The 26,625-nt window shown below is 42.6% G+C and overlaps 1 protein-coding gene across 10 annotated transcripts in view; it reads left to right on the top strand.

Moving 5' to 3' along the window:
* RAPGEF1 (Rap guanine nucleotide exchange factor 1) overlaps positions 1–26,625 on the top strand; it is an 84,785-nt gene that overhangs the window by 5,135 nt on the left and 53,025 nt on the right. Inside the window, exon 1 of one of the 10 annotated variants that reach the window (XM_085594174.1) lies at positions 5–20,740. The exons of the other annotated variants lie outside the window; for them this stretch is intronic. The gene's annotated coding sequence lies outside the window, so the exon portion shown is untranslated. Of the gene's footprint in view, positions 1–4; positions 20,741–26,625 lie in introns of those variants that run through there. 10 annotated transcript variants of the gene reach the window in all.

Raw genomic sequence — 26,625 nt, 5'->3', positions numbered from 1 at the left:
GATAAAGAACATTTTTATGTCTTTGTGCCAGATAAAACACCTGAAACTATGTTGTATATTAAAAATAACAAATTACATGTCAGAATTACAGGTAAGGTGATTTAATAGCCTCCTTCCTCTCTCCCCCTCCTCACCACACCCATCATTTTGCATAGTTTGAATACATGTAGTGGATATAACTTGTTCAGTTTTCCAAAGCATATAATCACAGCATTTTTTCTGCTGAAACTTGAGATTTGGTGTATTTTGCTAGTTTGGGAAGCTCTTGTCCTCTGTACTGTTGCTTAGCATGAAATAAATCCTTCCAGCTTGTATTCTGCCTGTAGAGACATTACATTATCTAGAGAAAAATCCTATGCATGGAGAGGGGTCCTTCAGCTTCTCAGATTTGTGACAGAATAGGCTTTTTTCTCTGCAAAGAACTGAAATTTATTATGATGTAAGTGCCTGAATACTTGGAAAATTCTGCTTTGGAGTTATACTTTTCCTTTTTGTTTGTTAGCATATGACTGTGGGATTCAGCCAGTGTCATGGAGAGAGTATTAAAATCACATAGCTATTGCAAGGATATGAGCTTTGTTATTTGTAATTTTTTTCTAACTAACTAAAGTTTTGCTGCAGTTAAATATTGCAGAACATAATGGGATGAGGGGATGGTAAAGGAGAACAGGGTGTCATTCTCAGGGCTTGAGATCAGAGGAAAAGGGAGAGCAGGTTGAAGGAAAACTAGATTTATTGTCTTTGCAAGTTCGAATTTGCAGCCTCAGCATGTCAAGGTGTATAAAAAGGTGGCCAGAGAAGGAAAAGGGGCATCACATGTTGATGGAGTGTGCTGAAAGATGAGAAAATTGAGAGGATGCCCAACCCAGCAGTGATGGGAGAGGAGGGAGCGGGGGCTGAGTTGCGTGCAAGGAGAGCGGGGAGGAGAGGACGAGGCTGATGGCAAAGGGGGAAATCGGGCAAGGAGGACGTTCCCAACAGCTTTCATGGACTCTGTTCCAAGGCAAAGAGACAGAAGATGAATTTCAGCAATCCGGAAAAGCTGCAGGAATCCTGCAGGTTGGGACGTGCTGCCAGAGGAATGTTCTGCAGTTGTGCTGTTCACGTTTTACTGCATCCTGACAAATTACAGCTTTATTCCCTGACCCACAGCATCCACTCTTAAAAATACATTTCCAGTCTCTTCTTAAGGTGTCTGACATTGGCAGTGACAGAGCAAACAGTTTCATCTGTGTGACAGAGAAATGATGTCCTCACGTGTTCTGTGAAGCAGCCTGAGATCAGGCTGATGGATCACATTATTGATCTGCTTTTATTTGGGTTGCATATTTCAGTGGAAGCTCTCCAGCTTCAAAACAGTCTCTTCATGTTAAATCTCTTTGCTGTTTGAGCTGCTTGCACAGCTCACCTTCTGTGGGGTTTGTAAGAAAATGTTTCCTTGTTAGAGCAAGGGAGAAGTGAATAGGAAAAAGTAAATGAAAAAAACTGTATCAGTGTTCTCTTGGTGTTGTGGGAGGTACAATATTCACAGTATTTGGGAGGACTGCTTCTCCTACACCTCCTTTGTATTGTATTTAGGAAACTCTCTAAAAGATCTAGAAGATCTGAGAATTGATAAAAGCTATATTCTGAATAATTTTTTGCTTCCCATTTTATAACCACACTAAGGCTCAAATGAGCATGAGTAGCACTGAAGAAGAGATTTTTAATTATAGAAATGAGGCTTTTTGAAATGAAAATAAACCACATGTTTTGCATTATCTTACTTTATCTGGGTGACAGTGTCCGCTGCTTTGGGTAGAGGTTTTCTGGTGCCATGAAAATCCTGTGCACTTTGTGATGCAAGTTAACATCTTGGCATGGCCATCAGTACCTCTGAGGAAACCCTAATCCATTATTCTGCCCAGGGAGAGAGGTTAAAGCTTGCTTGCACTCTCATGCTCTCATTCTTTCTCTCTGAAGGCTTCATGGGGGGATGCCCTTTGTTGAGTACTTAACATATTCACTGAACCAGTCCCATTTATATTCTAAACAAGATCTTTAATTTCATCCCTGACGTGTACAAAATCTTGGAATTTGAAAGAAAATTCATGAGAATTTTCTGTTTTTAGGCTTCTGGAAAGAAAGGAAAAAAATCAGTGGAGGTTAAAATCAAAGAATAGTTACTCACAGCTGGTAAGGTTGGAGGAAGCAGATACTGCAGCTTGGTTGGTGGATTAAAGCTTGACAGAATTTTTACTGGAGACTGAATAAATAGTTCTGTAACCATTCAGCTGCACTTTGCAGGGAGTCTTTAATATTTAAAATAGGAACCAAAACAAGTGTGTTCCAAATATACAGCACATACTGTTTTATCCCTTTCCTTTTGATAGGTTTGACTGCGTCCTGTCTACCAGTCTGTCCTGTCTGTGCTGCCCAAGAGGTTCTACAGTAGCCTGAGGAATTAATTCCGTATTTAGAAAGTTTCCTTTATGAACCAAACGTAACAAAGGGCACCCAGGGAGATCAATATTGCAGTTCTGGTTGTAGAATACATTCCAATCAATTCTGGAGAGCAGAGCTCAGTGAATCCATCTGACAATGGGTTCAGTTAGCAGGACAATACTGTTTAAACACAGTTTTTCTTGGGTGCTTTATGATCCTTTCAGTTGTGCTCTAACTGCATTAACTTTGTCAATTTGAGCATTTTGCCTTTTTTTTCTTCCTTTTTGATGCAGCCTTGCATTTCACAGTTGACAGTGATGTATGCTACAGCTTTCACATACAAGAAAATTAAGTATCCCTCTTTGGATATGTATTTTCCATCTTAATTTTTTTAAGTCTCCATTTTCTACTTTTCTTAGTAGAACTATATATAAGAATAATACATTTGAGGAACTAGGGAATTCTGCCAAAAGGTTTAGTTAGAACTCATCTATGAATTTACAGGGATTTGCAGAAAATGTAGAGCACTGGTTTGTGCAGGAGGTGGTTTGTCTGTATAAATACCCTTGAAAGGTCACATGAAATCAGATGTTAAGGCTGATGCCAGATTTTTGACAGAGCATGGTAAGAGCAGTGCAGGGGTTGAGTTTAACTTTTGCTGCTTGGAATTGCTTCTCCTGAGCTTCTGTGTGGGAAAAATTTGTAGTACCCAAAACCATGGTGCATCTGATAGTCACACAACTTAAAAAAAACCCCATAATCTTGTATCATTATAAGCAATATCTAGAACATAACTGACAAACTGAGGTGGGGAGTTTCTTGGTTTTCAGCTTGTTTTTTCTGTTCTTAGGTGTGTAGCTGTTTGCTCTTTGTCATTGGAATCAGCAGCACTTCTGTCCCCTGCTCTGTCTGGGATGTTGTTTTTTTACAGGAGAAACACTTTGGAACATTGTAGAACCACCCTGTTAAAATGATGGAGTGAACTTTAGGAATGGTGTTTAAAGTACATGAACTGGCACTCTCAGCTCTGGCCAGTTTTGTGATATTCAGGTGCACAAAATCCCTTTAAAGAAGAAGCAGCAAGTCATCATGCATAACTTGGCACATCTCTGAGAGATAAGTTTGCTCCTTGTCTGCACCTCTCTTCCTTAATCTGTAACATCCTTACATAAAGCAGCTGTGATAGTTCATCCATCCTCTGTTACAACTCCTGGACTTACTGGCCAATTTCTGTCAAACTCTGTGGAGGAATGGATATTAAAATTTATTTAAATTTCTGCACATTTTCTGAGGAAGTCTGAGGAGATCAAAGAGGCTTCAGATAGGGCCTTCATTATGGCAAAGTTGAAAATGTAGCTGTCCCATGCTTGTAGCCATTTGGCAAACATGACTTGTGAATGGCCTGGAATGGGGAATGCCAAGGAAAAGCAAAACCTTTGTGGGGGAAAAAGCAAATATGTGTGTTTTGGAGGCAGTTCAGAGGAGCCAGTCGAGGGCAGTGAAGGGTGGTTTGCCAGTAAAAGCCTGGTAACAATTGCAGGGCAAAGAAACACTTAAAAACCATGCCAAGAGAGATTTTGGTTCTTATTAACTCTCTGTGCCTATTTCCAGGTAGCCTTTAAACAAAGATAGTTTTATTCCTGTGTGTCTCGGGTGAAAGCACTTGTATAAATTCCCTAAATATTCATTGGCAGCACTTACTCATAGATTTTATCCTGAAATACAACCTGTTTCATTAGACCTCAAATGTGAGGTGTGTGTTTCACTGTAAGGCTCAGAGGGCTCCCTGGGGACATCAGGTGCACCACAAGTGATACCCAGGAGAATTTCCCTGAGCTTCCATTTGGCTGCCAGCCTGGTGAGTGCCAAGCTGCAGGCTCCAAGCCCTCTTTTGCCCTGGGCAGAGGAATTTATCTATAAATCCTGAGGGTCTTTTGGCAACAAGATGTGTAAGAGTGTTAGTAACCATAAAAAGGATGTTGGAAGGTTGTTGATTGTCCACGTCATTGTTTGGATACGTCTCTGTGAGATTCCTTAAAATCAGAGGGTTTTAGGCACGTTGCAAAAAGCAAGCCTCAGAGACAACAAGATGGTAATTTAGAGCTAAGCAGTAGCTATAAGATTTGTCAGCAGAAAAATTATACAAGAAGTAGAAAGAAAGGACAAATAGAACAATAGTCTGTGTATTAATGCTTAAGTAAAATAACTCCCTAAGTTGCAGAAAAATATATCTAGTGAGATATTAAGAAGTTCTAAACTTAATAATGGAGTTCTGTACATTGTATCGTAAAGTTTACAAACAAATACTGTATTCAAAATAAGAGAACATTATTTTAACCAAAAGTTATGTGTATTTATAATGATTGGATATAACTACTGTCAATGTGCTTTTGCTTTGTGTGATTAGTCAAAAAGCTTTTAAAGTAAGTTAGAACATTAAGTTCCTAGTCTACTGCCTAAGATGTAAGCTGCTATCATCTTCCCATTGTCATAACCATGTAATGAGACTGATAGTAAAAAATAAACAACTCAAAATGAGTTCCACAGCAATCTCATCCCATTCGTGTTTTATACATAGCCCCCAACCAACAAGACTTCTCAAACTCTGTGAGGACTTTGTACCTAAAGTTGGTACATTGGTTTATCCACTCTGTCAGGGCTTCATTGGTAATGTCACCAAAAAATTCCCCCATCCACTGTGGGCACAGCTGCTTCTGAAATCATTGCCAGCATGAGCTGTTCCCGTGGCTGTGGGGCAGCATCCTGATCCAGGTCTGCAATGCCTGCAAAACCTTCTCAGCCATGTGCCAGGCCAGTGCTGTGGCTTGTCCTGTGAGAAGGCTCAGATTTTTCACTGAAAGAAGGGTCAGGCCTTGGAATAAGTTGCCCAGAAAAGTGGTGGAGTCGCCGTCTCTGGAAGTGTTCAGGAGATGCCTGGATGTGGCTTTTGGGAATGTGGTTTTGGGGAGATTATGGCTGACAGTTGGATCAGATCATCCTGAAGGTTTCTTCCAGCCTTGATGCTCCTGTGTTTCTGACAGCTCACAGGCTGTTAGCTTTATTATTATGTTAATTTGTTTTTACCATTTAATTCTTTTCAGATGAGATAATTCACATCTAAAAGGTTTGGCAACATAGTATACTAAGTTTCAATTATTATCATAATGGAAAAGAGTCATACTAGAAATATTAGTACCCAGTTGTATACATTTAATGAAATTGTTATTCAAAGCTTTTATGTCTAAAACAGCAACACTGGTTTGTGTTGGTGCTGCATGCTCTGATCCTAACCTTTGGGATGATAACAAAGCACAAAAACTGGCTCCTCCTGCAATCCTTTGCCCTTGAAGGAGTCATTTAGTTAAATTCCTGAATATTTTTGCAGCTGTGGTTGTGGTTTATTAACTGATGCTGCCTTGAAGAACAGTCTGTGTCTGCAGCAAAGTTTTCATTACTCATCTGTCAATACTTGCAGAGTAAAACAAATGGGTCTGAGTAGAGGTTTCTGCTCTTCAGTCTAAATAGTTTCTTTCCCTCCATCCCTGCTATTTTACCCAAGAGAGGGTAGAGAATAGTTTTGAGGCAGTGAGTGCAGAGTTGTACTCTGTTGGATAAGAAGGTCTGGGCTACTTTTGTCTGTCAGGATTATTTTAGGCTATGATGTTTAGAATTTATTAAATGAACTAGAGGGAATTAAAAACATCTCTTTTTTTCCTGAAATATTCTCACTTCTACAGCTGTGAAATGCCTTTTATCCTGATTCATACCAGCTGAAGAATCTCCAGAATTTCTCTTTTGCATTTGGTAAAATACGATTTTGGGCCAGTTTAACAACTTGCTTGTCAGGAGAAATCCGGGTGAGTTTGGTTTGGTTTTGGTTTGGCTTTGGTTTTGTTTTAACATAGTCCTCAAAACTGAAAGTCGGATAACCCAAAACTATTACATTGCTGTGTTTACCGATGCAAACTGCAAGTTCTGCAGTAATTGCCTTTGTGTGCCTCTGGGTGAAATGCAGGAGGGAGTTTATCTGCCTGGATTTTTGTGGGGGTATTTTTGCATGATAATTGCAGATGAAGTGCACATCTTATTTGGAAGGCCCTACAGAACAGGGATGTCACCTCTGGGAGGTGCTGAACGTGAATTTCGTACTGGTGAGCAGAAGCAATTGGAGGAACTGCTGTCTGATTGAGCAGTGGATAGAAAATGCTTTGGTGTGCCAGGGCAGAGCTGAAGGATGAGCTATAATAAGTAGGGGAGAAGCACTTGCAGAATGCAGGGGTCTGACTTCACTGGACCACGTGCTTCTCTTGAGTTTCATACTTGGCTGTGACAAATATCACAGGGAGTAGCAGCCAGGCTAGTGAGCAAGTGTGCTGAGAGCCAGAGCTCTGTGCTGACCTCTCTCTGTGCATGTGGTTTGGGTGGAAATATCAGAGTTCGTGTCTCCTTCTCCTGTTGTGCACTGTGGTTTTGCTTGCTTCTATCCTACTTCAGAACATCAGGGTGCTGTGAAAGCTCACACAGCAGTTCCCTGGGCATGAAGGTGTAAAAAACTACCCCCAGCCCAGTAAAGGTGACTCGTAACTGGAGCCTTGCTTTGTACCTCTGTACCTACCTTGGCCCATGGTAATGGTTGGTAAATTTGGGCTGGTTTTCTTAGCACATGGAGCTGCCATCAGCTGCATTTTAAAATCTGTCCAGTGGGAGACTGCCCTGAGAGTGGAAGAACCTAAACCTCTGCCAGACCTGGCTGCAAGCGTGTGGACCTCATTTGGAGATAAAAACTGATTAGTGGATAATTCCCCCAGAATGAATAATCTCTGCCTTAAAAGATGAGTTGCAGATGGTTTTGGATGAGAGAGATCAGGTTTAAAATGTCATTCTTTCAGTAACCTGAATCTCCTGACCTTATGTGACACTGCAGAGATTATTTCAGCCGAGTAAGACCAGGAGGAGAGGCTGGCTGGGGATGTGTGGCCAGTGCTTCCTGCCTTGAGCTGACCCTGAGCCCCAGTGTTATATTTACCTGGTAGTTTGAGAGGTCTTTTACTCCACAAGGTCAAGGAAAGCTTCCAAAATACAGGGAAGAGCCGTTTGTATCTCCCCAAGTGAGGATTAGTATCTGGCATGACTTCTTGAACTATTTTCAGATTGGTTATGTGTTTACTGATCTTTCACCTTTGCAAAGGTAACAGTACTTGTGTGTTTGCCTGTCCTTGACTGGAAAGGTTGCAGAAAACAAAACTGAAACTCATTACTAAGTTAAGGACTATTATGAGCAAGCTATGTCAATAAAAGCCATCATTTTGTGTGGCTGTGCAGCTTTTCTAATTACTCCAGTGAGACTCTCTTTACAAATGCTTTTGTATTTTGTCTGTTGACTCATCCATCTCAACACTCACAGTAACATTTCAGTGCTGTCTTATAAAGCCAGTGATTGAAACAAGGCTGTTCTTGGGCTGGTTCATCAACAGATGCAATTAATACAATGATGTTTGTTTTGACACCCTTGCTCACTGGCAGCATTGTAAGCAGCATTGCTATGCGAGGAGCTCGCTGTGGTTGAGGACTCCATGTACAGGCAGCTCACTCAATATTTGTATTCAGCTTAAAGTCAACACTGAAAGAGTTTCAGACCTCTCCTATGCTGGCAAACAGGCTCACTGGTGCTATCAGTGATGTTAACAAAAGGGCAAATCATAATCTGCAGCACTTCTAATTTATTTGCAGTCTTATAAAACGCTGGGTTTTCATTCTGTCGGAGAGCACCAGAAGTATAAAAGGAAAGCTCAGAGGGATTTTCTCCTTGTGCAAGTGTGGGAAGGTGGTGAAGGAAATACAATTTGGACTGAGATATTTATTCTTTCAATAGAACAATGTCAGTCCCAGACCAGTGCTTCTCAGATGTGCTTTACCCTGGGAACTTGTGTAAAATGTCTTCCTTTTCAGCTATTTCATTTTTAGCTGTATACAGGGTGTAACCATTGTTTAAGGGAGTGTCCTTGTCATGGAGCCAGTTGGTATCTAAAGCCTATCATGAATTGTTTTAAAGAGAGTATGATTTTCTGTACTGAGATATATTGATGACTATTTTTCAGGGCAGGAAGTACCTGCTGACTCCAGCAGTTGCCAGAGCAGCTGTTCATTATGAGTAAGCCACAGAAAAAATCTTGTGAAAGCCCTAATATCTCTAGGAAGCAGCTCAAGTTTAAATGATCAGTCTAGTTAAGCTGTATGAAGAACTGCTTTCATATTTTCACTTGCCTGGAATTTTATATTGGGGAAAAATATTCTGGTTCTTAGGGTATCAAAGTCTGTAGGACAGTTTACAGAGAGGTATTTAACTTCAGGCTAGTTAATATTTGTTAAGGCTTGTCTGGACACTCCCCAGACTCTTGCTCCAGGGTACAAATTTAATTGATTTACTCCATGTTGAGTTAATGCAGCAGTTTTTGTTTCTGCAGGTAGGCATCTCTGCTGGCTGCATGGCTTTGAGCATTCTCTGATGTTGTAGCACCCTGTGACCTAGCCTGGGTTTCTGCCAGGACCTGTGTTAGGCCAGGCACTCACTGGAAATGCACTGGTGATGAGCAAGTTGTGACTTCTTTTGTTATATTCTCTGGTTTTAATCACAGAGCTGACTTCTGATGAGATTATATATAGATTTCCATAGATTTCCGCCAAAAGATTTGTTTTGAATTAATGAACGTTTTTGTGAATTTCTGTAGTTGACATTATCTAGAAAAAGAAATTCTGATTTTGGTCCAGACCCCTCTGATCAGTACCAGGTGTGAGCAGCAGGCTCCAGAGGGCTCATCCAGGGTATGGGAGGTTGTAGCAGCACTGCTGACCTTTGGCTCACAGAAAAAACAGTGAGCAAGGAGTGCAATGCTCCAGATGTGAACCTGTCTGGAAGTTGAGTGTGCAGAGATAAGCTGCTGATGGGAAAAACCCTCTCCCCTACAGCTTCTTCATTATCCATGTGACCCCAGTGTCATAGCTCAGCTTCTGAGATACCTCCAGCCCGAGTTCAATCACTTCCTTCATTCTCCATTTGAGCTCTGGGTTTGGATTACTTTTCATTTTGTTCTGTCCTTTGTTGTCTTTGATACCAGGATATGATTTCCTCCCTGTCAGCTCTCCCTCCCCTTTGTTTCTCTTAGTTTGCAGGTTTTTTGGATGGTAACACTCATGTTGCTCATAGTGCATCCTCTGTGTCACAAGGTTTTGACTCGGCAGCGTTGTCCTGGAGATGTACAGGGATGTGCCAGCAAGCAGTGGTACATGTGTCACACAAAAGAACATCCTTGCACATCTTGCCCAAGCAGCAGAGCTCCTCTTGCTGCTCCGTGTGATTCTGGGTGATGGCTCATGAGAGTGGTAACAATGGGAAGTGTGGGATGTTCCGGCTTATTCTGAGATCAAGATTTCACTTCCCTTGCAATAATTTCATGAATCAAAAAGGAAAATGTGTAATGCTTAGTGTTCACCTAGAGCTTTACACTTTTAGAGTATTGTGCAGACATTTCTTCTGTACCTCTGACTTCATGATGGGTGGTGATGGAAAGTTGGAAAGAACAGTGAGTACAACTCCTGCCCTCCTTTCATTTTATGCTGTGTCTCCACGTGGTACTGTGGTCAAATGATCTCTGCTTCTCCAGGAGCTTCTGTGGGCTTTTCAGTCATCACTGGAGCTGTGTAGCCTGTGAGTGGGTTGTTAGTTGATGCTTTTAGGGATGTCACTAGGTAGTGAGAGTGGCAGACGTAGTGCTGTGTAGTGGTGACATCTGTCTGCGTGGGAAGATCCAGGTGATGCGTGCACAGATCATGCCACCTAGAGGAACGGAGCTGGCAAGCCTGCAGCCATTGCTGTGCTGCCCAAATTTTGGTGGTTGTTCCAGTGACTGTGTCGAGACCTTCTCCAAGCCGTGCCCTTTGTGGCCTCACCTCACAGTCCCTCATGAAGTCAAGTGAGATAAGGTTCCTTCACAGGCAGCTCTCCATCAACTCAACAAACATTTCTCAGCTTTTTACATGAGACAGCTTTTCCCAATTTAGCCTCCTAAATGTTGATCCTCATCTTTCCCAATGGTTCAAGAACCTGAAATTAAGTGGATCTCACTTCTTATTCCCCAGGAATTAGGGTGAGGAATCTAGCACAAGGTGTGATTTGATGGGATAACATTCTCCAAGCTCTCTGCTTTTTTTGGCTTGTATGTTGCAATCTCTTTTGTGGGAGACTGCTAAATTTCCCAGAAGATTATCCTAATTTCCAGAGTCTCAAAGTCTGAATTGTAATTAAGCACTTAATTTGATGAGGGCTTTTAGATGTCTTGCTAGTCTACTGGCAGCTTGGGGAAATACTTCCATCTTCGTCCCAGCTTCCCTTGCATAAGTTCAAGCTCAGAAAGCTGGGATATATTTAGAACTGGTAGAACTGCCAGCCAGGCCTCAGAAACTTGCTCCAAATCCCTGCTTTCTGGGTAGAATAAAGCCAAATTCAAAAGAAGCCTGACTTTTCTGAAGAAGTTGGGGTGATGACAATTTATCAGTAACAAATGGGCAGTGGGGAATTTTAATAATACATTTTATTGCTTGCAATTGAATTGAGATCCCTATTGCCACAAATGGCAGTAATCAGGACATCCAACAGGGAAGCAATTACTTTATTTCTTGATCATCCAGACAGTCAGTGAGTTGTGTTACAAGATAAGCACATGGTTTGACCAGAGGGTGTCACCTCTTTGGGAATGAATTTTCTTCCTGACCCACTTTAGTCTAATACATGGTACAGTAAGGTCAAGGCAGTGACTTGGGCTTACAGGATTTAATACACAGACAATAATGACTGAGTAGAGTCTTTTTCTTCTGTGCTGTTTGAGGTTAGGGCTTCTAGATTAAGTTTCTATTTTATGCTAAAATTTCTGTCTACTGTTTAAGTAAAGCATCCTTTCTTCCCCCTCTCTCCTGTGCTTCAACTGTTATGCCTAAAATCTCTGGAACAATCTTGAAGCCTTTATTCTGCTGTGCCTTTGAACTGACCCCCATGTATTTTCATCAAGACATTAGGATGGCCTTCCCATTTCCTTTTATTCTTAGTTGAAATTTTCCTGTTACGGGAATACTGAAAAAAAAACAAAACAAAACAAAACAAAAAAAAAAAAAAACCAAAACAAAACAACCTGAATTACAGTTAGTCATATGTTAAAATAACCAGACTAAAGCCAGCAGGAAGAGCATCCTCTCAGTGTCAGTGGATGAGGCAGTGTCCATGGGTTGGAATGAGATGATCCCTTCCAACCCAAAGCATCCCATGTTGCCTGTGGATGGATCTCTTGCCTCTATTGACCACTGGTGCATTTAACAGCCCCGTTCTGTGTTTCTCTCCATTTTTGCTGATAACTTTCTGGCCTCCAGGCTACTGACAGCTGTTGTCCACTTGCTGCTAATTAAGAAAGCAGCGTGAGCGATGGGAATGTGGATTGGAGAGATTGAACCCCCCTCTCCACAGCCAAGCGTTTCAACCTGATTAAAGAGTGGAGCGGCCTCTTTTTTCCTGCTGTCTCTCTGCAATAGCCTGGTTTTTATCAGAACTCCCAGGTCAGGTGCTCTCTGTGGCTCTGGATTTTTTAGATCCCATAACAATGGGCAGAGTGGGAACAGATTTGCCGTTCAAAGATGGGAATGTGTGAAATCTGAGCCACTATAAAGCCGCATCTTTAGCATGCAAAGCGTTGTGTACGTCTGTGCTCTTACTCAGAAATTCAAATGTAGGTCGTGTTTTTTAAATAAAGTGACACATACTACGTTGAAAATTTCCAACAAGCTATTGGAATCAAGATAATTTTGAATTAACAGCACTTAAGTGGATGGGCCAATGATTTCAAAGATTTTCTTTCTTTGTTTAAGGATTTCTCCTTGTTTGCTTTGTTTCCTTGTTTTGGTTTTCCTTGTTTTGCATCAAGTCCCAGTGGGAGACCTTTTGTGTGATACAGTAATGCTGGGATTTTTATGATCCAGCAAGAGAATGGGCTTGAACTCTGAAATTCCCTTCCTGGCCTGTGCCTCTGTGGAGGAAAAATGATTGACTGAGGTTAATATAATACAAGATTGTTGTGTTAGTACACAACCAGGAGGTGTCAATTCAAGTAAGAGTGGTGGTAATTTGGCAGAAGAAGCCTCTGGCAATGCTGATGCTCTCTGGAGCTGTTTACCCCCAGGAATATTATGACTCTCTGTATTTCAGATTAGACCTCCAGAATTCAATCTGAATTCTTACCTGTGATAAGTGGACTCTGTATAGCCCTGCATAGCCCCTAGCAAGCTTTCAAATCCATGTGATTTGCCCTTTTTTTCTGGAATTTAATGTCTCTTCTTCCTTGTGATTGTTCTCATGTTTGACTGTTACCTTTTACCCTGCAGTTTAATGTTTTTTGATGTTTTTTGGGGGTTCTCTTTAAAAGCACTATGTAATTATAGGTGTAATGTGTTTATTTAAATAAATAAATCACTGCCAGACATGGCTCCTTAGGTGTGTGAAAATCCTTTAACAATCCATGTCTGCCACAGTGTAATTGAACAGTAGGAACATGTCTAGGGACAGGAGGGTGTTCTTTGATTGTACCTATTGGTGTTCACCTTATTATGCCCATGATCACTTTGTGAAAGGAGCCTTGGAGCATGTGACTTCACCTTTTGTAATAAAGAAGTCTCTTATATTTGTCTGAAGTTGAGCAAGAGCTGCTTTACCAGTGTTACCCTATATTCACTAAACACTTACAATATTAAAGTAGTAGGAAATGCGAAGTGTGGTGTGCTCCTAATGAGCTGAACTAGGCAGACTCTTTGGGTCCTGGGTGATCCAGGGTGTGAAAATGCCATAATCTCCTTGGGCAGCTTTTTGTTTTCACATGAAGAGAGCAGATGCTGACACGGTGCAAACAGAAGAGAAAGCCTATCAGTAGATTGGCCCTGAGTCCCCTAGCTGTAGTCTGTAAATACAGTGATTTATGGGTATTAGAGATGAAAACAATGTTTCTTTCTTTCCTCCAAGCAAAATATTATTTCCAAATAGATCATCTCATTATTGGACTCTGGTTTGGCTAGTAATTCTATAAAATAAACCTAGTAGCCCTAATTTTAGAAAATTAATGGGTTGATTTCTCTACTACTGAGCATTTATGGAGGCTCCAAATCCCTGTCTGTCTTGCTGTGGGAGGTAATTAAGAATATGGAGGAGCAGTTTCTTGGTTTGAAATACTGAAAATGACTGTAAGCATTCATGCTGTTGCGTCTGGAGAGCTCGTTAGGGGTGGTGAGGTTGGTTCTGCTGGGTCATTTGCTGTGAGCATTGGTCATTTCTTTCACAGTAACCTGTTTATTGCTTGGGCAGCTTTGCCAAACTCTTTACTGTGTGCTGCCTGTGACCAGCAGCATGTTTCAAGCCCATTACAGGAATATTATGTGGCTTCAGGATCACAATTATTCCATTTGTCCTTCAAAGCTGCTCCTGGTGACTTCAGGAGTTGAGCTGCCATCACCCAGGTGGGTCATCTGCCAATGATGATGTGTTTCTGCATCTGTTCTGTGTGAGCTTTTCACATCACTGATGCTGTCACCTGCTCTGAATCCCCTCCTCATCAATTTTTGCCATGAATTTCTGGCTTGTAAAATGAGAAACCATCACACGGTCAGTTTGGAGACACAGAGATGGCAGTTTTCTCATTAAAGGGGCAAAAGTAACATTCTGCAGATTTCTGTGTGCAAACCAGCTGGCTGTTTGGTGCTAGGTCAGGCTTTGTTTAGACTATGGATCAAATGTAAGCCTAGAGCTGTGCTGCTGGGTCTGGAGCTGGCTTTCCCTGCCCTGAGTTCCTGAATGACAAAGTATTTCAGTGGAGCTGGTGCTTCTTCGTTGGGTTGTTTTGCAAATGCAGACCCAGTTCTTGACAGGAGAGCACAAAATAGGGTTTTCTGCTTTACAATGGAAAATGTTGAGGTTATGTCCTGATATCTTATTACACAGGAGTGTCCTTTAAATAAAAAAAAAATGACAGTTCATATAAGAAAAATCTCTTCCTTTGAGGTTTGTTATCTACTTCTGTTCAACAAAGCTTGACTTTATCTTTGAGAAACAACTTCCCATATATATGAGAACTATCTCTAAATATTGCCCTTTTGCCTTTTAATTAGCTAAATTTATTCTGCAAGTAGACAGTCATATTCCAAAATAAAACTTTGTAGGGAGTTAACTGGGAATAATACATGTGAGTTTCCAACTTTCACCTTGATTCAAGCTTTCCAGGATGGAGAAGCCCCCTCATTATAAAGTCTGAGCTACAGGGTTCTTGTGGTTTTGAATGTTGCCTGTTTTATCATGATAAATTCTGGTGTGTTACAGTTTGAAGTGATTTCCCTAAAAGTAGATTTGTACAATTGCCAGAAAACCAGCTCAGCTCTTCACCTGCTCTGTTTTCTGCCAAAAATAGCAAATTTACTTGACTGTACTTGAAGAAATATTTTTTTTATATTTTTTTAAATTCTCTATTTTTATAAGTGATTTGAATCCCTGTTGAAAGTATCTTCTGTGAGGGCTGTCTTTCAAAGTTCCCATATGGGTTCAGTTTCATAATTATCATTGTGACTGCTATATATAGTGTTGGTCTTCTATCAAATAGCAGCAATCAAGCCTTGAGAGGTGTTTTATACCTATGGCTGGTGTGTTATATCAGGGACAGACATGGAAATGGTACTGGTTAAAGTCATACAAAGCTGCAGGAGCCTTTTGCAGATGGACTTAGGAGTTTCAATACATTTTAATAAAGCAGCTTTTCCCAAACCTACCACCTTTTTCAAATTTTGTTTCAGCCATATTCCAGTTCTGCAATCTTTGCAGTAGATATAAAAGTGGCTCTCAGGTTAATGAGGAATGAGGGCACATTGAGTGTCTTCAGACTTCTGGCTGTAGAGTTGCCAAAAATGAAGCAGGAGAGCTCTCTTCCATCTGTCATTCCTCTACAGAAATCAGCAGTTTAGAAGTGGACGTAGCTGAGAGTTTATTTGCTGAGCTTCAAAGTTCATGAGTATACAGAGGAGAAAAAAGGCAAAATGTGTGTTTGTTTGGGGAGGGAGGCAAAGTGAGTTTGCTGTGTAAATTTGTAAACAGGGTAGAAAGGAAAGTTTCCTGAAAACGTGCTAAAATAAATGAGGTCCAAGCTCAGATTGCAAATCTTGTGAAGTCGTGCAGGGTGTTGTGGGAGAGTGGTCCTTGTGTGGAGCAGATGTTCCTGGAGGTCCTGCAGTCAATGCCTGCAGTGTCTGATTCCCCCTGAAACCCCTTCCTCACAACACAAGGTTGTTTCCTCTGAGCAGAAAAGGAAAAAAAAGATTCTTTTTTACTACATTGACACAAATCTCAGTGCTAGATTCTTATACTGCAAAGTGATATTAATAAACATGGATCATATATATGAAGTCAGTTCTGTGCTTGCAACATTATAGGTGGTTGTCTTTTACTTGAAAGATGATTTATAGTGTAATTTTTTGTACTTATTGGCTGGATCCTGGTGTAGACTCAAAATCCAGCTGGGGTGAAGCTTTTGTGGGCAGGTTGTGCATTACCAGTTGGTAACAGTGATCCCAGAAGATCTGGGAGGTGTTCACCCTTCCACAGTGCCACAGGTATTTCTATAAACATCTCTTGATGTCTCTCTGAACCCAGCTGTGTGACATGCTGAATGCACTGCACAAATCACTGGGTTATTGCCTGTTTTTCACAGTGAAGGAGCATAAAGTTAATCACAGTGAAGCTTTGACAGGGCACCAGGCTCGTGCTCTCCGGAGGCTGCGGAGCACAGCCTGGCCTGACCCTGCACCACATGGCTCCAGGCCTCGTGGAGCTGAAGTTTCCTCTTACAAACTGGCTGCTGTTTTCCAAACAGACCTCCTAAAGCTCCAAAGTATTGCTCAACAGACCACAAACTGAAATTAGTATTGATTCACCTTTCAGGGCTGATGGCAGGATCGCCACGGAGTCGCACGTTGTGTTGCACAGGCTTAAATAGCTTTGGCAGTTGTGGGTTTGCTGTTTTGTCAAAACCAAATTAAATAGAAATACAAAATTATTTCTTATTTATAGAATCTCAAGGTCTCTCTACCACAGAATCTGGGCACTGGCTTTTAAAGCATGTTATTTTTCTTGGAGTGGGTCATGGTCTTTCGATGCATTCGTGTGTCTTCCTGGCTGGCTCTGGTCAAGATCTCACTTTTGAAAGCCAATGCCATGCCCTGAATGGGATGGGATATGATCAGGAAATGGGATGTTGATAAAAACATCACTGAAGTAGCCCCAAGATTTATTCTGTGATAAGAGAATAGTTTCAGCAAGATTGTAAAGAGATGCTGAGATTAGGTTCTGCTTTGGTTTTGGTGAAATCCAGCCTGAGTTGGGTTCCCTTTGGCTGTTGGGTTCTTGTATATGAGTATGGAAGGTACTTCTTCTTGAAATTCAGGCCAGCTTCCAGTGTGAGCAAACTGAAAGTTCATTGAAAAATTGAAACTGATTCTTAGTAGGGCCCCCTTTTGGGACTTTCCATTAAAGATGACAGTAACTGTTAAATACAGATAGGGCGATACAAGATATGCCAGCAAAGAACGATGTGCCAAAGAAATCAGGCTCAGGTATCCCCTTGTTAAGTGGATTTTCAGACTTGTCACTGCATTAGGCTGAGTAATATTCTGAAGCAGCTGGAGAATAGCAGCTTTTTCCTCAAAATTAAATTAACAAGTAATATTCTAGTGGCTCTTTTCTGCTGCTGAAACCTCAAGTCTTCAGTAGGCTGAGATGAGTAAGAGATGGGATGAATTCCTTCAGGCTTGTTGTTGATGTTTGTACAAATCTGATGGGGTTTGCTGCTGCAGAAACTCAGTCTTCTGTATCTTTCAAAGTCAGGATCTGCCAAAAAGAGTGGGGAGAACTGCAGGTGTTGGTGTCAGTATGCCTTTCCCTTGAAACCTGTTGACCATAGACCAGTGTAACCAGGAGATTCTAATTCAGGCATGAGGACATGGGATAAAATAGAAAGCTGCCACAAATAATTGTTTCCTGTTAAAGTAACTTTCATGTTTATGTGCAGCAGAGTGAAAGACAGACATCCCACTTAGACTCCCTAAGGTACTTCATGTTTCCTGCCATGGTGGTGTAGGGATATGCTAATCCTACAGCTAAGGAAGGGAAGAGGGAGCTCCCTCCTGGGCTGCTCAGTTCAATTAACATCTTGGTTTCCCCTTGCTGGAGGCACTGATGTTTCAAATCATGCTTATAGAAGACTAATATTTTCTCCTGCCCGTAGGCAGGCAATAAAGCTGGTGATTTGGTTGCAGATCCTATCAGGTATAGAACGAGTATGGAATTGAGGATATGGCCTGCAGCTCCTTAACCCTTTACAGAGCAGCACAACAATAATGTCAGAGCAGCTTCTGACCTGATTACATCAGAAATTTCACACCTGCAGTGCTGCTGTATTGCTTCACACACACACTTGTCTGGGTGTGTGGAGATAGAGAGCTGCTCCTTTGGGGCAACAGGAGAGCAGTACTTCAAAGTTGAGGGATTTGCATAGCCCTCCTGTGATGCCTTGTTTTATTGAGTAAGCAGTATTAGGGAAGTTTACACTGGTATTGCAGTGCCCCTAGGAGATAGTGCTGGCTTGGTTCCTGAAATTCATTTTTCTCTCTCGTGCAGAGATGTGAGCCCCCAGCATGGTGCACTGGAGTTGTGCAGACATGTTTAATCTTACTGAAGTGAATATCTGCTTTTCAGCATCTGAGCCCTGAGGATACAGTGCTAGTCAGAACAGTGAGAAATGAGGCTCCTGTGTGGAGAAGCTAGCTCATCTCGGGACATGCATGGAAAAGAGCTTACATCACACTTTCACCTGGACTGCTGCCCTTGATCTGTGGCACTTGCTAAAGAAGGAAGTAAAACCGAGCATGTTTAAGCAAATGCTTTCCATGTTTTCAATCTTATTTCTTGTGCTCAGCTCGGATGAGTGTGGGCGGTGGCTTTTGGGCAGGGTATAAGGTTCCTCCCAAGCCTACTAGAAAAGAGGGGTTATCTTTGCCATTCAGACTGAATGTGCAAAGAGTCTGTAATCAGAGGTCAAAAATAAAGATGACTATAATTAGCAATGTCCAAAGCAACTGGAAATTGTGTCAGGCAGATCTGAGCCAGCTTCTCTTTTTTTTTTTTTTTTTTTCCATTGCCTGATGAATGAGAGCAGAGGTTACTCTCCAAGGATGAAAGAGGGCTGAGTTTTTCCCATTCAGAGCCGGTGCTGTGGGGCAGACAAGAAGCCAAGGCTTCACTTACAACCTTGTCTGTCGGCTGTTGAACCTGTGGCCAGGTTGTGAGCAATTAGGCTTTCCCTATAGCATCTGAAATAATGCCTTTCTGCTTGGTGGCCTGCCAAGTGCCTGTGACGACATCCTGTCACCTTGGAGATGAATAAACAGCTTCAGCAACATTGGGTTATAATCTTTCAGCTCTGACTTTCAAAGCTGACGGCCGCAAGACTGAAACCCAAGCCCAGCAAAGGTTTTTTGGGAAGAACTTAAACGGGCTTGAGAGAATGAGAGGAGGGGAGAAGGAGCTGAAGCAGAGCTCGGTGATGAGGTTTTTGCTTGGCCATGGCAGTGGTGTCAATGGAATAGATGAGTTTGGCTCCCGGGCTCCCACAGCCCGGAGTGACTCAGGTGCTGCGCACGCACTTGTGCCTGCAGGGCTTTATTTTTAGATGTCTGAATCACTGTCATGACCATATCCTCCAGAAGCTGCTAGACAAGTGGGGATGCCCACGGACCCCATATTAAGTCATGTTTGGTGAGCAGGGAAGTTCAGCAGATTCCCTCTCAACCGTTGCAATTTCTGTGTTAGGAGCCGTTTGCTGAGGTAATTCAGATGCTATGCCTGGTAGCTGGATTATTTTTTTCATTTAAAACAAAATGTTTAGGTAACATCCTTGGTGGCTTTCATGGGTAGAACAGGGTGAGCAAGGACCACATTGTTCAGTTGGCGTAGGAGGCTACTTGAGTCTCTTGTTGTTCTAGTGCTGTTGGCACTGGGGGAGTTACGAGTCATGTTACCAGTGTTGTAATCCCATCAGTTCTCTGGGGCTTGCAGGGCTGTGCAAAATCAGTTCTTAGATGGGAAATTACCAGAGACTCGCCAGATGCTGCACAAAGGTTTGCTGGTGATTGCTGGTGTTTCTGCTTGGGGGTTGATATGGCACCAGTCTGCTGGAGCAGCTTTTGATAAAACACAGCAGAAGTCCTGTCTGCTGCTTATCAATACATTACAGTATCTTGTTCAAAAAGAAATCTCAAAGCCAGACTGAACTTGGGTAGCAGTTTTACTTCCTTAAATCTCTCCTTGTTTGATTTATTTTAGCTTTTTGCCTTTTAAATTTCTTTTTCCCCCTGTAAATCAGTTGAGCAATACTGCTGCAGTTTTCAGCAGGTAAAGGATTCCCGGTTTATCGGCAAACAAGGAGATTTCTCTATTCTGAAATACCAGCCAAAAAGAGTAGAGGGGGATCTGATCAGCTGCTCTGAACTTCTGCTTGCTGGATTGTGTGCATCTTCCTTGCAACCTGAAGATTTGCTTCCAGATATGATACTGAAGAAAGAAGAGATGTAGTGCTAATGCACCATAAAATTAATGTTGTTGACTAAGCCAGTCCTTTTCAGTGCAGTTGGGAGACATGGCTGAATTGATGAGTTACCCTCTCTGCCTTCCAATTCCCTTGCAAACACTGCGAGCTCTTTCCATGTGAGGTTGCTGCAGCTGGAGATCCCTCATTCATGGCTGCTTAGAAAGAAAAAAAAAAATCAAAATAAAAATGTGCTCTCTGACGAATAAAAATGTTTTGCTTCCTCTGGAGGCCCCAGAGGGCGGCATAAAAATAATGAAGCCTGTGAGTCAGTGAGCATTGCCTGGCCAGCTGAGAGGGAACTGAGCCTCCCTTTTCCAGAGAAGTTTGTGTGCTGTCATTGCACATCATTAATGCTCGCTGGTTTATGCTCATTCACTGTAATGTTGCCAGAAAAGAAAAAGGGCAGTCGGGCTTTCCGCTCCCAAAAGCTGGCTGCTTCCAAGGTGACGTGATGTTGGAGGAGAAGTTCCTTTAGCACTCGAGAATGATTGTTTGATTCTCAGCTGCCCTTCCTCCATCGTTTTCCTCTAAAACCTGGCAGCTCTCCTAGCAATTGGATTCCCTGGAGAAGGACTTGGAGCAGCTTACAAACAACTCCACCTAAGGTACAAAGGTTAGGGTGGGCAAACTTCCTGATTGACACCGGACCCTCCCTTTTTTTTTTTCCTTTCCAGGTCCCCTACCAGGTCTTTTTTTGTTTCTGCTTTAATTCTCTTGCTTCAGTCTCTGGGGATAATGGCAAAGTTGAGGAAAGCAAACTCACAGAGCTGGGAGTAGTAGGTCTGAGGCTTTTGAGCACCCATGATGCAGCAGTGATATGCTGATACACTTACAAGGGATATTTTAATTCTGTTCTGTCGCATTCTGCCTTTTCTGTACTCAGGATCCCAGTTCATCCTTTTGGGAACACACAGCATTGCACAAGTGCTGCATATCAGCATTTTTAGGCTTCTAAACATCCTCAGGACTTCTGGAGAAAGAGGGTGCGAAAAGTAGCTGAAGGTTGTTTGCAGTGTAATGGGAGAGCTAGCAGCACCTGCAGGTGTGAAAGGGTGGAGAATTTATCTGGGGTCCTCCTCATCTGTTCCTTCAATCCTCCTTGAAACCTTGTGCTTTCTCTCCACCTTCATAGACACTTTGGCAGGCTTAAACATTTTGTCACAAGACAGGATTATTAAAATTTATTTTTACAAGTGCCCCTGCAGTTGTTTTCTCTTGCCCACAGCTCACTGGTGAGCATCACACTGTGCCTCCTGTGCCAGTTCTCCTGCAGAGGAGCTCTGCTGTTTCCTGCAAAGCTCAAAGGCTTGGATTTTCTGTCAGTCACTGATTTTAATATTTGCATTACAAGAGAGCCCAAAAGCTATAGCCAGGGCACAGCCCCCCTGATCTGTGAGCTTACAGGTATGTAACAGATACAGCCCTTGCCCTAAGGGTGGAAGGAAGCTGTTGGGAATTCTAGTAATATTCCTATACAATCTAGGAAGATGTTTGCTTTGCAGAATGTTTTGTGATTATTGTGGTAAGCTCGCATCTGCCTGTCTGCCCATCCTGAGTCACCTGTTTTCCTGTGTTTCTGAGAGCAGAATTGCTTCTGCAGTAAGCCCCAGAGCCTCTCGCTGGGTGCTGCATCACAGCACAGACATCCTCAGCAGAAAGGTCATTTTGAACTCTGGCTCGTTATTTTTGCCTTTTGCTTCAGAACCCCTAAAGTCCCTGTCAGCTAGGGTTTAGCTGAAGCCTTGCAACTTGCCTTTTGTCTTCTCAAATGATGGAGCTGAGCCCAAGGGAACAAATGCCATTTTAATGGGCATTGTTGTGTAACTCATTACATAAGTCACTGTTGCCTTCAAAGGACTCGTGGCAAAAGTGGCAGGAGCAGTTGATTAAAAATGTGCACAATAGCTTCATTATGACATAGGGAGAGATGTCCGCTGATATTTTTAATCTGATAGTTTTTAAATATGTGCATCCAGCAGAGACCTAAATGGCCTTTGAAAAAGGAACCATTTGTGGAATAAGATTTTTAGATTCCACTTCGTTCTTTCTAACAAGGTGCAAGAGTCAGGACAAGCTGGAAAATTAACTATAACCCCTTTTTTAAGGTTGTGTCCCCTCTAAAGCTGCAGGGTTTTGGTGTCCAAACACACATAGAGAGAAGATGGAGGGTTTAGTTTTTCAGGTGAAGGAAAGAAAAGGTACTGTAATCTAAAGTTTGTGGGGTTTTAAATAAGTCTATATTCAATTAGTTTTATATGATCCAAGCACTAGACAGGTTGAGCAGCTTGTCCCAGCTGTTGGAGCCTCCCTGCCATGGAACAGTAGTGACAAAAACAGGACCAGGAGGTGCAGAAGCAGGCAGGGCATTATTTCCCATTTCTGAAGGTTCCCATGTGCTGGTTACACGAGGCTGGCGAGTGGCACCCAGCAGATGGAAATTCTGTTATGACTGAGCTCTGTAAAAGGCTGAACTTTCACTTTGACATTAAAGCAGATAATTTGCTACTGGCTTAGCTTGGTGGAATTCACCAGCTTGTGTGTGTTTTGACTTATTCTGGCCTTTATTTGAACTCAAGTGGAGAGTAACCATTTGACTATGGCAGAGGTGGATGTTGGGCTTTGACTTGCAGGCTTTCTCCTAAGCATCCTTAGTTTCTTTTCCCACAAGCACATAAGCTGATTTATCTGCCTTCCCTTTTAACCTGAAACCTGCAGTTCTTTCCTCACCACATTTAGCTTTCTGTTGGCAAACTGGCAGCAGCAGCACCAGTTGCTGGAGTTTGGGGCGTGGTGGGGAATCGGGTGGCTCTGAGTTGGCCGTGGTCTCCTTAGCCAAGGTGTGCCTGGTCCGGGGGCTGGGGGGATACTGCAGACCCCTCTGGGCACAGCTGGCAGCAGGGCTGGTTGGATCAGGCCTGTCAGGTGAGCTCCTGGTGGTGTGTGTGTGGTCAGACCCCAGACACGAGCCTGGGAGCTGAGCAGGGCCATGACTCAACAGCTGGAGCACGTTCAAGTACGGCGGAGTGGGAGCCTCTCTGACAGGGGATGGAATTAGCTATGAAACGAGTGATGTTGTGAAGCTCCCAGTCAGAAATCAAAAAACTCAGATCTCTAATAAAGACATTTTGAAGGGCTTTTTTTTCCAGTTGTGCGCAGCAGCAGAGAGCATCCAGACAGGTGAAATATGAGGGGATGGAAAGTCAGGGGTTCCTTTGAGACAGAAATACTTTGATACAACTTTTTTCTTTCCCCCTTCCAGTTGAAATCACTTCATTGAGTTTATTACCCTGACTTTTCCCATTCATCTCACAAATATTTTGACTCTTCATAGAAGTAAGTGTGGGGTACCCTCCTCCTGCACACCAGAGAGGAGAAAGCCACTGCTGAGACTCCAGCTAAACACTGCTGGCTATTCATCAACAAGAAGTGAGGGTAATATGATAGAATAATTTCCAGTGGGCAAGCTCCCAAGCTAAGAACAATCTCAATGCTGCATTAAGGGGTTTGGTTACTGTAGATAGGCAGGAAGGAGCAGAGGGACAGAAGTGGTTTGAGCATTGCCATGGCTCTGTTTTCTGTATGTTATCAAATTATTTAATCTGTAAAGGCATTCTCTGCTGTTTGAACTTTTTAACTGGACAGACACACAGGACACGTAAGATATTTCAATTAGGATATAGTATTAAAAAAATAACTTTTTCAAAGCAGTGCTGTGGTAACCAGTCTAGGATGTTTTGCTCAGCTGTGCTCTTTGGAGGAGAGTTTCAGGCTTTGTCTGTAAAAGCTTAGGTCCCTTACACCTGTGAGCTGGAATCCCTTCCTGCTCAAGTGTCACTTCTCTTTTATACCACTTCATCCAGATTCATTACAAAGCAAATTCTGTTTATAATGCTTGAATGATGTATCAGCTTGCAAACTGTAAAGCCCAGTGTGCCGAATAATTCTGTTGGCATTCACTGAACACAATCACAGGAGCTCCACAGCTCGATCCATGAACAGGGGGAGAGGCCAAGGGCCGGCAGAGTGATGGAGATGCTGTACCAGAGTCACTGACTCACCCTCTGCTCTGTTTAGACAAGTTGCTTCACCTCTGTGCCTGCTTCCCATCTGCAGAGTGAGGTTAAGGCCTGACTGTTTAAGGATGAGAACGATGTGTTTGTAATGTGCTTGGAACAAGAAAAGCGCTATTTTAAGTGCTAAGTGTAATTGAGTGTGAGAGAATATTGGTTTGTGACTCATTTGTTTAACTGCAAATGCATCAGAAACTTGTGAGCAGATGAGAGCTGGAAAGTGCTTGGTGTAGACAGAAAGCCATGGCAGTAAAAAGCTGCATTAATTTGTGATCTTCAAAGCAGGACTTAGCAGGGCTGTTCAAACAGTAACGTTTATTATTTTTGCAAATGTCAGCTGGTTTACTTCACCAGTACTATTTTAAGCAGTTCCTATTCTGCTCCAGCCACTTGCTTCTGTCCTTGCTGTGTGTGTCTATCTCCCCTCAGACTGTGCCACACAAATTATTTGTTGTGACCAAAGGATAAAAAGAACAAAGGGGTAGTGGTTGGCTGGTGGTGGTGGTGAAGAGGATCTGCTGTCAGCAGAAAAGGAACTTTCTCTGATGGCAGCTCCTTTTGGAGGTTCCTGACCATGCAGACACATTGGTTCAGCCATTCACATGCTTGCCACATGAAGCTGGGTAGAGATGTCTAGTGGCAGGGAGGAAAGAAAATGTTAATCTTTTAAAATCTTTCTCCCTTCCAAATATCTTGTCTCTACAATGCAAAATTATCACCATAGGTGACCAAGGGTTTTGTAGGCACTGAGTGTTTTCTTACTGAGACCTGCAGTTTGGATCTCACTGCAGCCCATGGAGGAGCCAGACATAATTTGTTGCTGTCACCATTACTTCCCTGTAGATTAATTATTGTAATTGTTTGCCAGTTCTCAAAAAATTAATTCAGAGCCATGACTTTTCATGGCAAGCGTGCATGTGTGTGCAAATATGGAAATTCTCATATGGTGTATGGAATAAATGCAAATTATTTTCTGGGGAGGAGCTCAAGAGTGTTATCACAGCAGCCAGGAACTCTCTTCAGTGGTGACCTTCAGCACCCTGTGGAGACGAGAGGTTTTAAAGGTTTGGAGATCCTCTTGTGGATGTAAAGCACTGACGTAAATTGTTGCTAAGTTGGGGTGCCAGCTGCTGTAAGTGATTCTTCAGAGGCCAACTGATACGCCTGGATTTATCTGCAGTGGCCAAGGTTTTTAGTGCCTCCCTCCTCAGAGCACTAAGCAGGACTTTAGGATACAAAGAAAACCTGGGAAAACATTTACTCCTGTAAGTGGAGAACAGGTCTGCAGCCAGCCCAGATTAGGATCGGTGCTCATGTAGCTTCCATTTGTAGGATGCCTGCAAAATCTTGGTCTGGGGGACATACCTAACCTGAGTGCTGGTGGGTGTGCTCACAGAGGTCAGAGCTGCTGCCAGGAAACCAGGTTTAAAGGGAGACAGGTTCTTTCCTTGAGCTGTGGTTGGTGGTTTTGAGTATGAGGAGCAGCACTGCTCTGTGGTGTTTAGCTGCTGGGTGCTAGATTTGACTCAGCAGCATTTGCTGTTTGCAGTCTGCATGCTTAATGAGGTGCTGCAGTGCTGCATGCATGGGGCTGTCCTCTGGACTCATTACAGCCAGTGCACTTAATGCTCAAAGAACCTAAAAGAAAAATGAAACATACGGCAAAACTGTGTACTTTCCTTGATAATGTAATTAGAGACAAGTTGGGGAACTTCTGCTGAATTATCTGGGTCACTAGAGAGCAACTCAGACCTTAATTTATTAAAGTGCTCTTTGCTCAAAATACTCTCTAAATTGCTCTCTACAAGACAGCTTAGTTTTATTTAGCTTCATGGTTAAACAGATAAAAATGTATTTCAGCAGTATGTCTGCGTACGGCATGATTGCAAACCTTTGAGACTTCTTCTTTTAGGTATTCAAAAAACAATGAAAATACAATTTTTGAAAGGGCTGAGCACTTCTGCAGTTCAGTTTCTTGAAGGATGCGCTGGTATCAAAGGGGTTCCTCTGTTTTTTTCTGGTACACTGGAAATGAAATCCATTGCAGATGACAAGGGCTGGCATTTTTGTTCAGATTATCCGTGGGGCCACATTCAAAATTGGTGCTGCAGAGTGGGTAGAGATCAACATCCTGGCAAGGGCATGACCTGGGATTGTGGCACTGACCTGCAGCCAAGGGCTGTGAAGGAGTCACTTCATCCCCTTGACTCAGTTGCTCATCTGCCAAAGAGGCACGATGATTGCCTCCTTTGTAAAGTACTTCAGGACCTTCTGCGGAGAAGTGCTTTGAAGAGAGGTGTTTTTCCTCTTCCCTCCAAGGCACAGAGCAGTAGCAGTCCCACTGTCCCTGCCTCTGCTTTGCAGTGTTCCTGCCTCCAAGGGAAAGCAGGAAATGCTGGTGATACTGTGGTTGAGGAAAG

This window comes from Lonchura striata, chromosome 17 (assembly GCF_050655825.1).
Source record: "Lonchura striata isolate lonStrDom1 chromosome 17, ASM5065582v1, whole genome shotgun sequence".
Classification (NCBI taxonomy): Eukaryota; Metazoa; Chordata; class Aves; order Passeriformes; family Estrildidae; genus Lonchura; species Lonchura striata.
Note: the sequence above shows the minus strand (reverse complement) of the source record. Positions and strands in the feature narration are given on the sequence as shown.